Source organism: Ochotona curzoniae, unplaced genomic scaffold (genome assembly GCF_017591425.1).
Source record: "Ochotona curzoniae isolate NIBS_2020 unplaced genomic scaffold, NIBS_Ocur_1.0 scaffold_4505, whole genome shotgun sequence".
In the NCBI taxonomy this organism is placed as follows: domain Eukaryota; kingdom Metazoa; phylum Chordata; class Mammalia; order Lagomorpha; family Ochotonidae; genus Ochotona; species Ochotona curzoniae.
The window spans coordinates 48,676,910-48,691,772 of NW_024467118.1; the positions used below are offsets into that span (position 1 = coordinate 48,676,910).

Consider the following 14,863-nt stretch of genomic DNA (forward strand, 5'->3'; position numbering starts at 1 on the left):
CTGTGTGCTCCATCCCAACACTAGCAGGTGGATTTTCAGGAGCAAGCCTAGACCAGTTATAGAGAAATTGAAAGGCTACGTTTTCTTTCCACATTCAACTCTAATGAGAGAGATTTTGCTGCCCAAGCATACAGTTAAAGGTAGCCAGGGTCGATCAATTCACACTCAGGGACTACAAAAGTTAAGAAAGAAAGAAAGAAAGAGAAGAAAGAAAGAGAAGAAAGAGAAGAAAGAAAAGAAAGAGAGAAAGAGAGAAAGAGAGAAAGAGAGAAAGAAAGAAAGAAAGAAAGAAAGAAAGAAAGAAAGAAAGAAAGAAAGAAAGAAAGAAAGAAAGAAAGAGAAAGAAAGAAAACCAGCAACTTCATTTGCAGCATTAAGGATTGCAACACAGGAGACACAGAGAGCTCTGACTCAGCGTTCCAAAGAAAGCAGGAGTTGAAATGAGCAGTGCTGTCTATTACTAAGCACACAAATTCTTTTGTGGGAAACTTGGGTTGAAGCTGAAAACAGAGGCTGCATGACAGAGATTATGTCATAGACAGAAGAAAGGAAGGCCTGTATTTACTGAAAATGTCCCTGGGAGCTTGAAAACCTCTTTCTACCCATCTGGACACTCTGAGTACAGTGTGATGGATCATCTGTTACGGATGCCTGTAAGCAAAGAGTCACATCTCCTTCCTGATTCCACAGGGGACTCCTGATCCATTTTGACAACTGCTCTCAAGGTTGCTTCCCTGATTTTTCCCTTTATCTTCTTCTTTCCCCCCTTGGGAATCATAATTCTTTTTTTAAAAAGAGATGCATCAAAAACCCACCTGCCCTGTGCGCAGTTTTACAGATCTGATCCCTGATGCTGGGAGGGTTCCCTCCGCAGAGCTTACATCCCACTGAGGAGGGAATGAGGTAACTGCAGATGGGAAGCTGAACTCATACTGGAACCACAAGAAGGCTTTCAAAGGGCAGAGCTCAGACAACATCTGGATATTTTCTGTTGGAGGATAGTCAGTATGCATTGTTGGTGATCTTGGATCATTGTACAAACATCCTGTTAGGGAAAAAAAAAAGTGGTTAAACCGTAAGGTATGCACAATGGCAGGATCATATAGGAAATACAGGCAACTGGAAGAGTGGCAAGTGACAATAACAACATCAGCAAGAATTTTGACCAGTTGGAAGCTAACCTAAGCCAACTTTCTAATAGGCCTCTTGGATATTACATTTCCAAACAGCTCTGTATTCTGCATCTGACTCATTTCTGTCTCAAAGGCCCAGAGCTTCAAAACACCTGATGTATTTCAAGGTGATTTGAAGTCACATTTCAGAGAGAGGTTAGGTACCAGCCAGCTGGAACTGACTCAAGGTCTACTGCAACAATAACTCCTGGGCAGAAGGGCTAAGAAGTGTTGAAAGTCACCATTGGCTTCATTGTCACACTAAGACCTCCTCCCCAGGAGCAGCGTCGGCCTCTTTATGGAAACAGTCAATGTAGGTGGTTTGTGTTTCCATCCAGGACTGAGAGAGCTTGTGTCTACCTGTGCATGTAACAAAACTGTCCACTCTGAATAGTCATTCCCCACTCGTAAAACCCGTCCCTCCTTTTGTCTGCTCCAGAAGTCACAGTTCCCTGTGGTCTCCTGATTTACTGTGGAGAAAAATTACTTTGTGTGATAACTAACTTCGGGTTAAAAGTTTTGATTTCCCCTCGCCAAGAAATGAATTCACTTTGAATAGATTAATAGTCACCCAAGGCATTAAGGTTTCTTCTTGTGGCCTTCTAGCTCTGCTTTTAAAAAAATTTTTTGAAGAGAACTGAAAAACTCTGCTATCTCCAAGACTTTTTCACACCAGTTACTGTTAACCTGTTTTACTAATGAAACAGCAGTGAGAGACCAAGGCAAATTGGTATATGATAACTGAATCGTGTGGATAACCAAGTCCCTTATCAAAATACACTTTTCTGTTTGTTCTTATCCTCACTGTAAGGCATTGTGGCAGGAAACTTTTAAAAAGAAAAAGCATGTCTTGGCACAATGGTTTAATAGGATAATTCTTCCCTTGTAAACACCAGGATCCCTAATAGGCAAAGGTTCATGTTTTAGCTGCTCCATTTCCCATCCAGCTCCCTGCTTATGGCCTGGGAAGACAGTAGAGGATGGGCCAAAGTCTTGAGACACTGCATACTGAAATGGGAGACTTGGAAGAAGCTCCTGGCTCCTGGCTGTGGATTGGCTCAGCTTTGGCTATTATGGCCATTTGGGCAGTGAATTGGCAGATGGAAGATCTGTCTCTCTCTCTGTAAATCTGCCTTTTCAATAATAAACACATAATTTTTTAAGGAAAAGACAACCCAATGGATTTTGACACTTGAATGTCTCTATAACATATACTCCCCCCAAACTGAAGCAGATAATCCAGTACCTTAAATTATATTGAGCCACAATCTGAAATGACTTGTTTCGGAAAAACAACATGTCTGATTCTGCTTCATTTTTGAGAGCTTAGGCCCACATTAGCCAGTAGAAGAATCCACATCAGTTTGGAGCTGACTGCTTTGCTGTGGTTTGAGGACTGTTACAAAGACTACAGAGCACTCACAGAACAAGACATTCAGAAGGACAATCAACATACTTTGAAGGAGGTTGTGCCAATACTCTGAAACAGCAGCTCTTGCACTCATAAAGGTTATTAGCTCACAAGGAGACAGCAGGTAAAATTGCTATTACTTTGACAGGCCAAGTAAATAAAATGTCAGTCTTTTGAAGTCAGTTTTATGTTATTAATTTAAAAGCATAGGTTTATGTTAACATTGCTGTGCAACATATAAAAGTTAATGTTTAGTGTACAGATAATTGTGGATGCACTGTGGGCTCCTGGAGGATGCACTTTGGGCTCCCGGAGGATGCACTGTGGGCTCCCGGAGGATGCACTGTGCGCTCCCAATCTCCTTGTGTTACCATGCTAGCATACTCTCCTCTTTCCCTACTCTTAAAGATATAGAAACACATTTAATAATTTTTTGGGAGGCAGGGAGGCATCTTCCTTCTGCTAGCTCACATCCCAAATGCCCACAATAGCCAGTGGAAAGCCAAGCCAAAACCAAGAGCCTAAAACTGTAACTGGATCTGCCTTGTGTGTCAGGGACTAGAACTGGCACTGCTTCACAGGATACAGGCATCATAAGCAGTGAGCTAGTACTGCTCCACAGCACTCCACTTTATAAATTTTCTATGAGACTTCAGGGAAAAATATTTCTAGCTATTTTATATTTCTAGCTATGCTTGTACTGACACACCTACCCATTTACATTATTAAAAGTATTATAAAATGTTTTGTGAGGTTAAAAAAAAGCCCATTCTTTTTACTCTCAGAAACTGTCTGATAAATAATTCTTAATTGCCTATCAAGACCCATGTCAGTCATTCTTATTCTCAAACTTAAGGAGTAGACAGGCTTTTGTGCTTATTAAATAGCTGTTTCAATGGGTCTGGCAAATATTCGCAGAAATTTTGCTACTGACATTAACATACAAAATTGGGAGACTGGTAGAGATAATCATCTACCCATTGAAAAAGGGATTGGTCAAGAAGAGATGGGCGGCATTCCAGCTGTGTATTTCCACATGCATCTAAGACAGCTGACCCGGGTTTTCCCTTCAAAAAATTAAAGCTGATTTGTTTCTCACACTTGCTTGATACTGCCCAACTAGTCTTGTTACCAACTTAGCTTTATTTTTTTCAAAACTTACTGCTCTGCTACAAATTGCATTCACCAACTGAGGTGACTCCAACCCTGTCATTTCAGTTAATATCTCAGTGAACGCATTCAGATCAGAGGAAATACAACATGCACAAGCCAGAGAGAGAAGTGGAGAACAAAGTACACAATACTGGCAATTAAAATCACACGGTAAGAAAGAGCTAGAAGGCAACAGAAGAGATTGCATCAATGAGCTGACTTGTAACGGAGGAGGCATGTGAACATAGGCCCTAAATTCAATGACCAGCAAAGACATATTAAATAACAAGAACAAATAAGTAGGGCAGGAGTGAGAGTGGAGAAGACAGCAAGAAAGGAAATATTGAGGGGTAAATGTAAAGTAGATGGGGCCAAGGAACCTGGGCATGCCTTCAGTTACCAATTTATTCATTGGACAAAAGATTACACAGAATAAAAGGTCATGGATTAGCTGCAGCATAAAGAGTGGAAGTGCAGCCTGCCACACCCACGTCCTATATCGGTGCCAGGTCCAGTTCTGGTAGCTCCACTTCTGATCCAGCTCTCTGCTAATGGCCTGGGAAAGCGGCAGAAGATGGTCCAAGTGCTTGCGTCCCTGTGTCCCCACGGAAGGCCAAGATGAAGCTCTTTGCTTCCTGCCTTCAGTGTCGTCCACCCCCTGCTGTTACAACCATCTGGAGAGCAGTGGGAAGATTCTTTCTCTCTCTCCAATTCTGCCTTTTAATTAAATATTTTAAAAATAAATGTTAGTCTTTTAAAAAATTAAACTTTGTGGAAGATTGAACAGTATACAGAAAAGAATGAAGAAGTAAACTTCCTGATCAAGAACTACAAAGTCTTCAGACTGGAAATGTAATGGGGGGGGCGGGGGGAGCTGATGCTGTTTATGGCACATATAAAGCTGTTCATCAAAAGCTTGCTTCCAGGCAAGATATAGGTAAGAGAGATGAAGTTAACAGACAGCGAGAGGGAGGGAGAGAGGGAGAGAGAGAGAGAGAGAGAGAGAATTGAGTTTGACAGGGAAGCTGAAAAATAGTGGACGGAGCCTGACCAGTAACAGGGACATGCCAAGCACATCAGTGAGCTTGGCTCAGGGAGTGATGGCGGGGGGAGGGAGGAGGGAGGACTCCGGGAAAAGAATCTGGCTAGAAACCAGGTGCACAGCCCTCCCATAACCTAGGAGACAAGGAGCTCAACATTGGTGTAACACAGATATTGACATCACCCCCCTGAGTTTCCATAGACAAAGGGGGAATCTGCCCCGCAGAGCCTTTGCCTGCACCTGTTCAAGCAATGGGAGAACCAGCTGCCGTTTTCCCCCCTGCAAGACAACCTAAACCTCAAAGCACGCTGTAGAACCGTAAAAGGAAAATGAGAGGGCAGGGAATGGAGAGTCAGAGAGAAACTTCGCGTATCCAATTGTTTGTATCGCTGTTCAGCTTATTTAGTCGCCTGGTTAGGAAAGAATTCTTTGTCAGCATTGTGAGGAGGCAACCTGCATTTAAAACACAATTGATGATTGGGCGCCATCTAGCGTCATATGTTGGCAGGACAGGCTTCCTTATGCTCAAGACCCAAAGGCGCTGCATAATCCGAACCAGCTTGAAGAACCGAAGACGCTCCTATTCCTTAACCGGGCGAAGCGCGTTATGCATTTCTTAACACCAAGTCAATCTGGTATGTGGTTGGTAAGGAAGCGGCTAAATCCAGAGCAAGGCAGCAGTTATGTTCCAACTAAGACCTGGACGTTCAGGGATGGGACATAATGCTAGCTCCCAGTATCATGTCATAAACCTAGCTAAACATGTAACCAATAAAGCAGAGTAGCCTTAATGTCAGATTATTTGGCAATTATCCCCTAGAATATTGAAGTTTACATACAATTCTAGGAGGAAAGAAGGAAGAAGTTGAAAACGGAATAAAAGAAAGGAGAAATGAAAGATAAGAAGGAGGGAGAAACGGAAGAAAATGAGGCAGGAAGTAAAAAAAGAGAAGGAAGTTTTATACCCATATAACTATATCTGATGAGAAACAAAGGAATACTTTAAGGAAAATATTCAATCAGTTGGTGATTTGATTACAGTAAGTGCATTGCTAAATTGTATAAAGGAACGTAAAATTATCCATTATTAAGAATAGTGACTGATATTTACTATATGCCAGAAGTATATATGTACATTCTTTTTGCTCCCAGAAGTAGCTGTTTAAAATGTGTCTCACAATGATATAGAAATGAGGCTTTAGAGCCCGTGACCTTGCCCAAGGTCACACATTGCCATTAAGTAGCATATGTGCCGTGTGAACCACTGTTTCCGATGACAAAACTGCTTTTCACTGCCATGCTCTGATGCCTTTTTGTATTCAAAATGTTTTCAATTCAGGACCATGCATAAATCTGAAAGTTAAGCCTGTTCTTTGCTTTTGTGAGTTTTTTTTTTTTTTGCCCATTTCCTATCATTTCCACTGCAACAATATTACAAGTATATCCAGAAATAATTATCTAGTGTTGAAAAAAAGCAGTGTAGCTGAAATGATTAAGACTTGGAATGCACCCAAGCATGAAGCAAAGCACCGAGATGTCATGTCATGTGGCATTTCCAGCTGCCAAGATGCAGCCATCTCCATCGGAGGGGCTTATTGTATCAGCTCCACGCATTGCCAACTAACACAGTTGGTCATACTGGAGCCCAGCAATGACCATCTCTTCCACAGCAATATTGACTCAGTGACTTAATTAGGTATCAAAGGAGTTGTAGCCCTTCAGCGCAGAAGAGAGGATTGCCAGTCCTTCTTCCTCCATGGCTGACAGGTAATAATTTGATTCAGTAGTAAATTGGATTTTATGAATTCGGCTAACCTGTGTTTGCTATTTAGTTAAGCTTAATGCCAGAACTATTATGAATCTATAAGAGTTCTTGACTACAACTTCTGAAACTTCACAACTTATTTTCTCCCTAACTTTAAGGATAAAGACCTTAGTTAGTTCAAGTCAGCTTACAAATAAGGATTCACCTCTTTAACATTCCAGAATTTTTATGACTGATCATTTCAGGGGTCTGGTTAAATACAAGTTTGAACATTCAGAAAGCAAAGGCACAGCAATGACCCCCTCTCCTGGAGGGTCCTATTGGCAAAACGGTCTTGCATGAAACAAAAACTAGAAGTAAACAGGACTTATTTTTTATGTACATGAAAAACAGTTATTCATTGAAAAGGTAGAAAGAGACAGACCTATAGTCCCAACATGGTTTTCCTTCGCAAATGTCCACCACGACAAAGCCTGGCTAAGCACAGCAGCCTGCGGAGACACATGTGAATGTGCATGGGCCGCAGGCTGCTATAGCACACCGCTAGAGGATCAGACATAGAGGGCTGTGGATTTCTCGGGGAAGCAGGTCTGGGGATTTGTGGGAGGGTAGATTGCTGAGAATATGACAGGTGAAGAGTGAGTTCTGAGGGGCTTGCACCAACCTGACTATTGCACTTGCAGATAAATGAGGGAGCTGAGCTTAAGTGGTTTAGAGGAGGGAAACTGGAGGACCTCTGGTGGCTAAACCAATATACCCATCCACATGAGAGACCTGGGCTGGGATTGTTGGTATCAGCTGTTACCTACTAGTGCACACAGAAGCCATTACTGAGGAATCTGCTTGGTAAAGCTCGACCACAGGACCTGCCAGTGAGTGTTGGGGCAGGGTTAGGCTGGGCTACAGCATCCATTGGTTTGCATATGAGCTGAGGCTGGGGACAGAACTGACCAGGTGACTGCAACCACCAATGTATTTAGACTAATGTGGATGATGGACTGAGCCATCCAGACCCTGTACTGGATAGCACACATAAGAGTCAGGTTGGGGTCACCTCTGGTGAGGTCTACCTCAACTGGATTACTGGACTCAGAGCTCCAACCACAGTGAACATCACAGATTATGTGGTCTGAATGTGGAGTGCATGTGCCAGAACTGTATCTCCATGATTACTGAGGCCTGTGAGGTAGATGGCATATCCAGATGCTCATGAGGGACATGGTAATCAGCTCACTGAGGCCTGCAGAGGACATCAGGTACCATGAAGGTCATAACAAAATGGATCACTCTCCCAGAGACTCTTAGGTAGATTATGTCAGCCACTGGACCTTGGAAGAATTTCCTCAACCTTAGAGCAATGAAATCAACCACATCTCAGAATTACCAAAACCACTTAAGCAGTGTCCTCGGAACATCCTCCATACTGGGGATCCTGGAGTGACATTAGGTGGCCATCCCCATTTCTGGGTACTGATGCAGTAGGATTGCTGGGAGTTACTCACTTCCCTTCTCTCCACCTTCCCCAGATACCCCATTCCTTGATCCCCCCCACCCTAATTGGTGGTCCACATGGGCATACATCCCTGTCAATTATGTGAACATCATCAAAGATAAAATGAGTTTATTATTTTAGAAAATGCTCCCAGCAGTAAATCATTTTGACTTCTTAAGGCCTTACCATTGTGTCATATTTCACTCAGTCAGGTTTAAACAAAGTCCTTCAAAGTTCAGACATTGTTCTCAATTTGACATGTACTACTTTCTGTAAAACATTTGTTAATACAACAAATGTATGAAAAAAATGCTCCAAATCACCATCCACTCAGGGAAGCACTAATGAATATCACAAGGAACTACTGTCCACCCCTGTTAGGACAGATATTATTACACTTGATCTTAGCCAAAAGGCCAAGAAGTGATAAGACAGATATTATTGAAAACACAGAAGTGAGGATGCAGGGGAAAAGTAAACCTATGCACTGTTGGTGCAAGTGTTAATTAGTAGATCCACTAAGGGAGTCATTATGATAATTTCTTCGAACACTAGAAATAGAAGTGCCACACAATTCAGAAACTCCACTACTGCGGACATTTCCAAAAGACATAAACTCATTGTATCAAAGCCACACTTGCTCTACCATCTTTATTGTAACACTATCCACAATAGTCAAGACATGGAATCAACTGAGGTGTCCATCCTCAGATGAATAGATACAGAAAATAGCATGATTACAATGGAATATTGTTCCATGATTTTATAAAATGAAATTTAAGCAAAATGGTTGGAACTGAAAGAAATCAAGTCAAGTCAAACATGCTAGATACAACAAGACATATAACACATGTTCTCCTTTGTATGTGCTAAAAAAAAATGATAAATGAGCCCTCAGTGTGAACCCAGAATGGTGACTGGCAGACAGAGGATAGAGACAGGGTTTGGATAACAGAAGACAAATCAGAGTCAGACAGAAGGATTGCGTCTCTAGTGTGACACAGCTTAGTGGGGAGACTGCAGTTCATAGTCACGTAGTATATACTATATGAACAAACAGAACAACAACTCCAAGCCTCCAATCATAAAATAATGTCAATGAATGGGAAATTTTGGTTACCTTTTTTATATCAGTATACCTTGCATTCATATATTAAAATATTATATTGCAGCCCAGACATTTATGCAACTATTAATAAAATTCATAATATGATCACACAAAATTATATCATGGTTGTAAGGTATTTTATCACTCCATTGAGATGTTATTAGAGATCTTGGGGATTTCACATCTATTTTCTTAGTTAATTTTATAATGAGGAACTTGATTAATAGTACCTTTTAGTGGATTGCACAACAGACTTCTTATATTTTTCTGTCTGTTTTACTCTCATAATGAGTTGGTTTCTGTGTTACATAAGGCAACTAATACCCCATTCTCTGCAATTCTCTATTTCATGGGGTCAATAAAATACCCTCTAAAAACTGAGCCCCAAACTAGTACACATCATGGAATCAACTGTAAGAAGGTTTTGTGATTCCTTTTAATACTGTCTTGACTCATTTTGGAAACCCTAATTAGAGGACAGTCAGTTCTTCTTACCAAGCAGTAGGTTAAGTGCACAACTCAATCACTTCCCTTCTAAGGTTCTCACACTTCAAGTCACTGTACACCCACCCTAAATGCCTCAGAGAAGGTTGTGGAACCACCAAGGAAAATCACAATACTCCAGTGCCCTCTGAGAGTATTCAAATTAGCCAACCAAACCACATAACCCAGCTAGCCACACCCAATTTACTATACATAAACTGCCCTGCAGCCCCAGCTTGATCTTGCTTTTGGAATCTTGCTTTCTCATCAACTTCATGTGGCCATTTCTGCTAGTCTTCTTTCATTTGGAGCTGTAAGTAAAAATAGCTCTGCCTTTCACCTACCTGACATTCATTGTGCTGTTTCCATCATCAAAAAAAAAAAAAACTAAATCTGACAAGAATTGAATCCTTTCAGTAGTGAGAATATTAACTACTGTCAGATGTTGTTGCTGCATTTGTCAAGATGAGTGTGTGACGTTTTCCATCCTGTCAGTGTGCTGCATTACACTGATTGATATGTTTAGCTGTATCATGGCGTTCCAGGAATAAATTTGCCATGGTTATGGGGGAATCATCTTTTCAGATGATGCTGAACATGGTCTAGTAGTATTTTATTGAAGATATTTCTAGGTGGTCTGCAGCCTGTGCTTTTCTTGAGCTCTGACTTTTGCATTAGGGAGAGGCTGGCTTGACCCAGTGATTTGGAATTGTTTCCTCCTCCTCAGTATTTTGAATCTTGAGAAGAATTGGTTTAAACTGTTTTCAATAATTGGGTAGAATTTATCAGTGAAGGCTCTGGTCTAAGGATTCTTTTTGTTATTTTTTGGAGGGTTTTGTTTATTGACTCAATCTCTTTATTAGAAGTAGATCGATTTAGTGTTTTTATTTCTTTAGCATTAAGCCTTGACCATTTTATTAAAGTTGCCCAATTTGTTGCCATATGATTGCTTGTAATCTTATCATCATTTCCATTTCTATGAGATTAATAGTAATGACTGCAATTTCATTTCTGGTTTTAATAACTTGATTAATCTCTTCTAGCTAAAAGTTTGTCAATTTTGTTGATATTTTATTGATTTTCTCTATTGTTTTCTTTTTTCCTTTTTTTTTAAAGATTTATTTTGTCTTTACTTGCAAGAGCAGATTTTTTAGAGACAGAAAGAAAGAAGGTTTTCTATCCACTGGTTCACTCCCTAATGAGCCGATCTAAAGCTGGGAACAAGGAGCCCCTTCAGTCTCCATGTAGGTGCAGGATCCCAAGGGCCCAGGCCAACCTTTGCTGCTGTTCCATGCCACAAGCAGGGAGCTGGATCAGAAGTGAAACAGCCCAGACTAGGTCTTAAGGACCACTATAGTCCTTTAGGCAGTCAGCAGAAAGAATGCAACATTGCAAATAAAGTCTATTTCCCAACAGCCAGTTCAAAGAATTTAGTAGATCTGGGCTGTTCGTCCCTCCAGACTGGGATCATGTTCAATAAAGGAGGGATTGTGACATGCATAAACAAAAATAATATGAAAATCGGTATAATTTCAAGGCAACTTTAAAGTGATAGAATCTTATATTTTATTTATTTTTAGTGTTTTTGAAATACAAAAATGGTGATAAAGGAGAGAGAAGAAAGGGGAGAGAAAGACTGGCATTGTGATGAAGCAGGCTAAGTGGCCACTTGGAATGCTAACATCCCATGTTAGAATTTTGTGGGTTTTGCTCCACTTCTGATGCTGCTTCCTGCTGATGCATCTGAGAAGGATAAAGTGGCTAATACTTGGGCCCTTGCACCCACATGAAATGGAGTTCATGTTTCCTGACTTCAGTATAGTCACACCCGCGTTATGAACCAGTGAACAGAAAAACTAACTCTCTCTCTCTCTCTCTTTCCCAATCACAGTATGTGAATATATAAGTGATCACTGAGAAAGAGGAAGAAACAGGAAAGCAGAGAAAGATCTCACATCTGCTGATTCACTTCTCAAATGCCAACAGTAGCCAAGGCAGTATACAGGAATCCAATTCAAGTTTCTCACTTGAGTGACAGGAGCCCCCAGTACTTGAACCATCATGGGGTATTTCCCAATGTACCTTAGCAGGAAGCTGGGTCAGAAGAGAGTATGTTGGAACTTTGATAGGGATGTGAGCACTTAGTCATTGTGTAAACCACCCAGCCCAAGCTGAATTCTTATTAATTAAACATTTATTTAGCTGTGGTGGATTTGTTTGATTCTAATTGCTCTGTTTTTATGCCAGTGTTTTACTGGTCTGGTGACTATAGATTTATAATATTTTTTTGCAGTCAGGAAATGTGATGCTTTCATATTCCTCCTCTTGTTCTAGACTGCTTTGACTCTTTGGAATATCCTAGGACTCCTTATGGATGGTAGGATTTTATTTAATTATTGTTAAAAAAATAATATTGGAATATTGACTGGAGTTGCATTGACTCTGAAAATCACTTTGATCACATGAATATTTTAACAATATTAATTCTTCTAAAGTATGAACATTGAAATCTGAACATGTCTTTCAGTTTATTTTTACCTGATTTAATTTTACCTGTTTCATAATGTTCAATGAACAAGTCCTTCACCTCCTTGGTTAAGTTTATTCCCAAGTGTTTTTATTAATTTTGGTGGTAGTATCCTTACAATAGCCAAGAAATGGAAGCAACCTATAATCCATATATGGATGCATGGATAAAGAAAATGTTTTATACCTACAATAGGATTTTGGTTAGCTTTTCTTAAAAAAGGAAATTCTCTATTTGTGACTGCATGGGAGAATATAGAGGGCATTTTCCTGAGTAAAATGAGCCAGTATAGCAGGAAAGATGCTGCAGGATGCTATTTTTATGATAAATATAGGGTAGGAAATCTCAGGACCAGACAGTGAGCTGGTGGTTGTAAGGGGGTGGAAAAAAGAATAAATACAGAAGGGAAGTATTGTTCAAGGGATAAGAAGTTGGGGTTACGTAAGATGAGTAAGTCTTGGGATCTACTCTATAGCATAGTTTTGTAGCAAACGGTGTGTATTAATTATTTTAAAAGGTAAGAGCATAGATTCTTTAATTTTAAATTTTAGATTCTATGTTGAATGTTATTATACATGAAAAGAACTAAGAAAGGTGGGCAAAACCTTTTGAAGATGGTGAACAGATGTATGGCATAGGTGGTTGTGATCATTTCATGAATGTATACTTGTCTTCAAGTTCCTCAAGGTGGTAAGTGTTAAAATTCTAGGGCCCAATGCGATGGCCTAATGACTAAAGTCCTAGCCTTGCATGCATTGGGATCCCATATAAGCACCGGTTCTAATCCTGGTAGCCCTACTTCCCATCCAGCTCCCATGTGGCCTGGGAAAGCAGTCGAGGACAGCCCAAAGCCTGGGACCCTGCATCCAAGTGGAGTTCTAAATGAAGCACCAGACTTTTGGCTTTGGATCACCTAAGCTCTGGGTGTTGCAGCGGCTTTGGAAGTGAATCAGTGGATGGAAGATCTTCCTCTCTTTCTTCCTCTATAAATATATCTGACTTTGCAATAAAAAGAAATAAACCTTTAAAAATGTTGAAGTTCTACAGCTTTTTATATGTCAATGTGATACTTAGAAGACAAAAATGAAGCTTATTGCATAAAAGAAAAAGACATCACTGCTTTTTAATTATTTTGTACCATTACAGAAAAACTTAATAAAAAACAAAAGTTCATTTCAAATCACAGGTGCTGTCAGTGGCAAACATTGTTTTCATTTACAGAGGGGTAGTTCAAATTCAAGCCTGATCCATAGGTATGAGTGAGGGTAAGGAGAAGGAAGTAGTGTTACTTCCTCCTTTGTTAAAGTCCTCACTGACTGTTCTGCTTCAGCTTGTTTTAAACTATGAGCAGAAGTGGAAGTGATACTAGGAAGAGGAAATGTGTCCTTAAAGATAAAATTCAAAGTTTCAATATATGTATCAGGACCATGCCTTTTCTGGGTAGTGACTAAAAAGAGGAACCATAGCTGTCTGATGAGCTCAGGAAAATTAGCTATTTGCATAGGTGTTTAATACATACATTACATTAAATAGACATTAGAAGTAGGGAAGGTCTTAACATGCGTGGAAAATGGAATTAAGAGTTTATTCTGATAAAAAAAAAAAGGTTTGACATCTGTGTCAGGCATTATGGTTCATAGATTAAGATGCACTTGGGACCCTACCTCCCATGTCTGAGTGCCTGGTTTAAGTCCCTGTGACTCTGCTTCCAACCCAACGTCCTGCTAATGCACACTGGGAGGCAGCAGACAATGGCTCACATACGGGAATCCTCACTATCCTTGCTAACTGGATGGAATTCCTGGCTCCTGGCTCCTGGCTCTGGCTTGGCCCACTCCTGTCTGTTGCAAGCATCTAGAGAGCCACGGTGCATGGAAGATCTTTCTCTCTCTCTCTCTCTCTCTCAAAATTTCTCTTTTGCTTGTCCACTCACTCTAACTTGTATTCTCTGCAGTATTGCAGAAACTTTTAAAATTTTTTATTTGAAATTCATTCAGTTAAAAGATCTTCAAAAAGCTCATTGAAAATGCATATTATGAACAAAACCTGCAAATGGATTTTATTGTGTTTTTTTTCACCAAAATAGACTTTTTAAAATTGCTTTTGTCCTTAGGATCTTCTGAAGTATCTTCATGTTATTGACTAAAAAAAAGAATATTCTCACTTTGGTTTCCTGTCAACACCAAGAGAATGTCAACTGATTCATCCAATCTCCTTTAATTGGATGAATAATAATAATTACAGTAAATAAATAATTATAATAATGTAATTAAATGAATTATAAAATTATTTATTCTTTTTATTTTATTTTACTTAGTCCATTAATGCTTTACTTCTGAAATTGTTGAAGAGCCAGTTTGAAATAAACCTGTGCATGATATGGACTCTAAATATGCAGCAGTTCATCAACTATTAAATTAGGCATCCACAGATTTTACTGTTCTTGAGCTTTAGTTCTCCTTATTTGGTCCCCGAAGAGCTGAGGGAAATTTTAATTATTATGTTGTTCAAAGTTGATTTGCCTTTTCATACAAACACATTGTAAAGTCTATTGCTTGCCTCACAATTTCAGTTCATCGTATACAAGAGACTTTCCAAAACGTTTATGGGGAAGTACAATTAAAAGTGTGAATTCTTCACAAAGTTTTTGCAATGTGTTTGTACATACAAAATGAAATATTACTAATTTCAACTGGTTGTCACTTACTATG

At 39.8% G+C, this 14,863-nt stretch overlaps 1 pseudogene; it reads right to left on the reverse strand.

Moving 5' to 3' along the window:
- Positions 1-8,296: 8,296 nt before the first annotated feature.
- LOC121146935 lies at positions 8,297-8,462 on the reverse strand (annotated as a pseudogene).
- Positions 8,463-14,863: the final 6,401 nt, after the last annotated feature.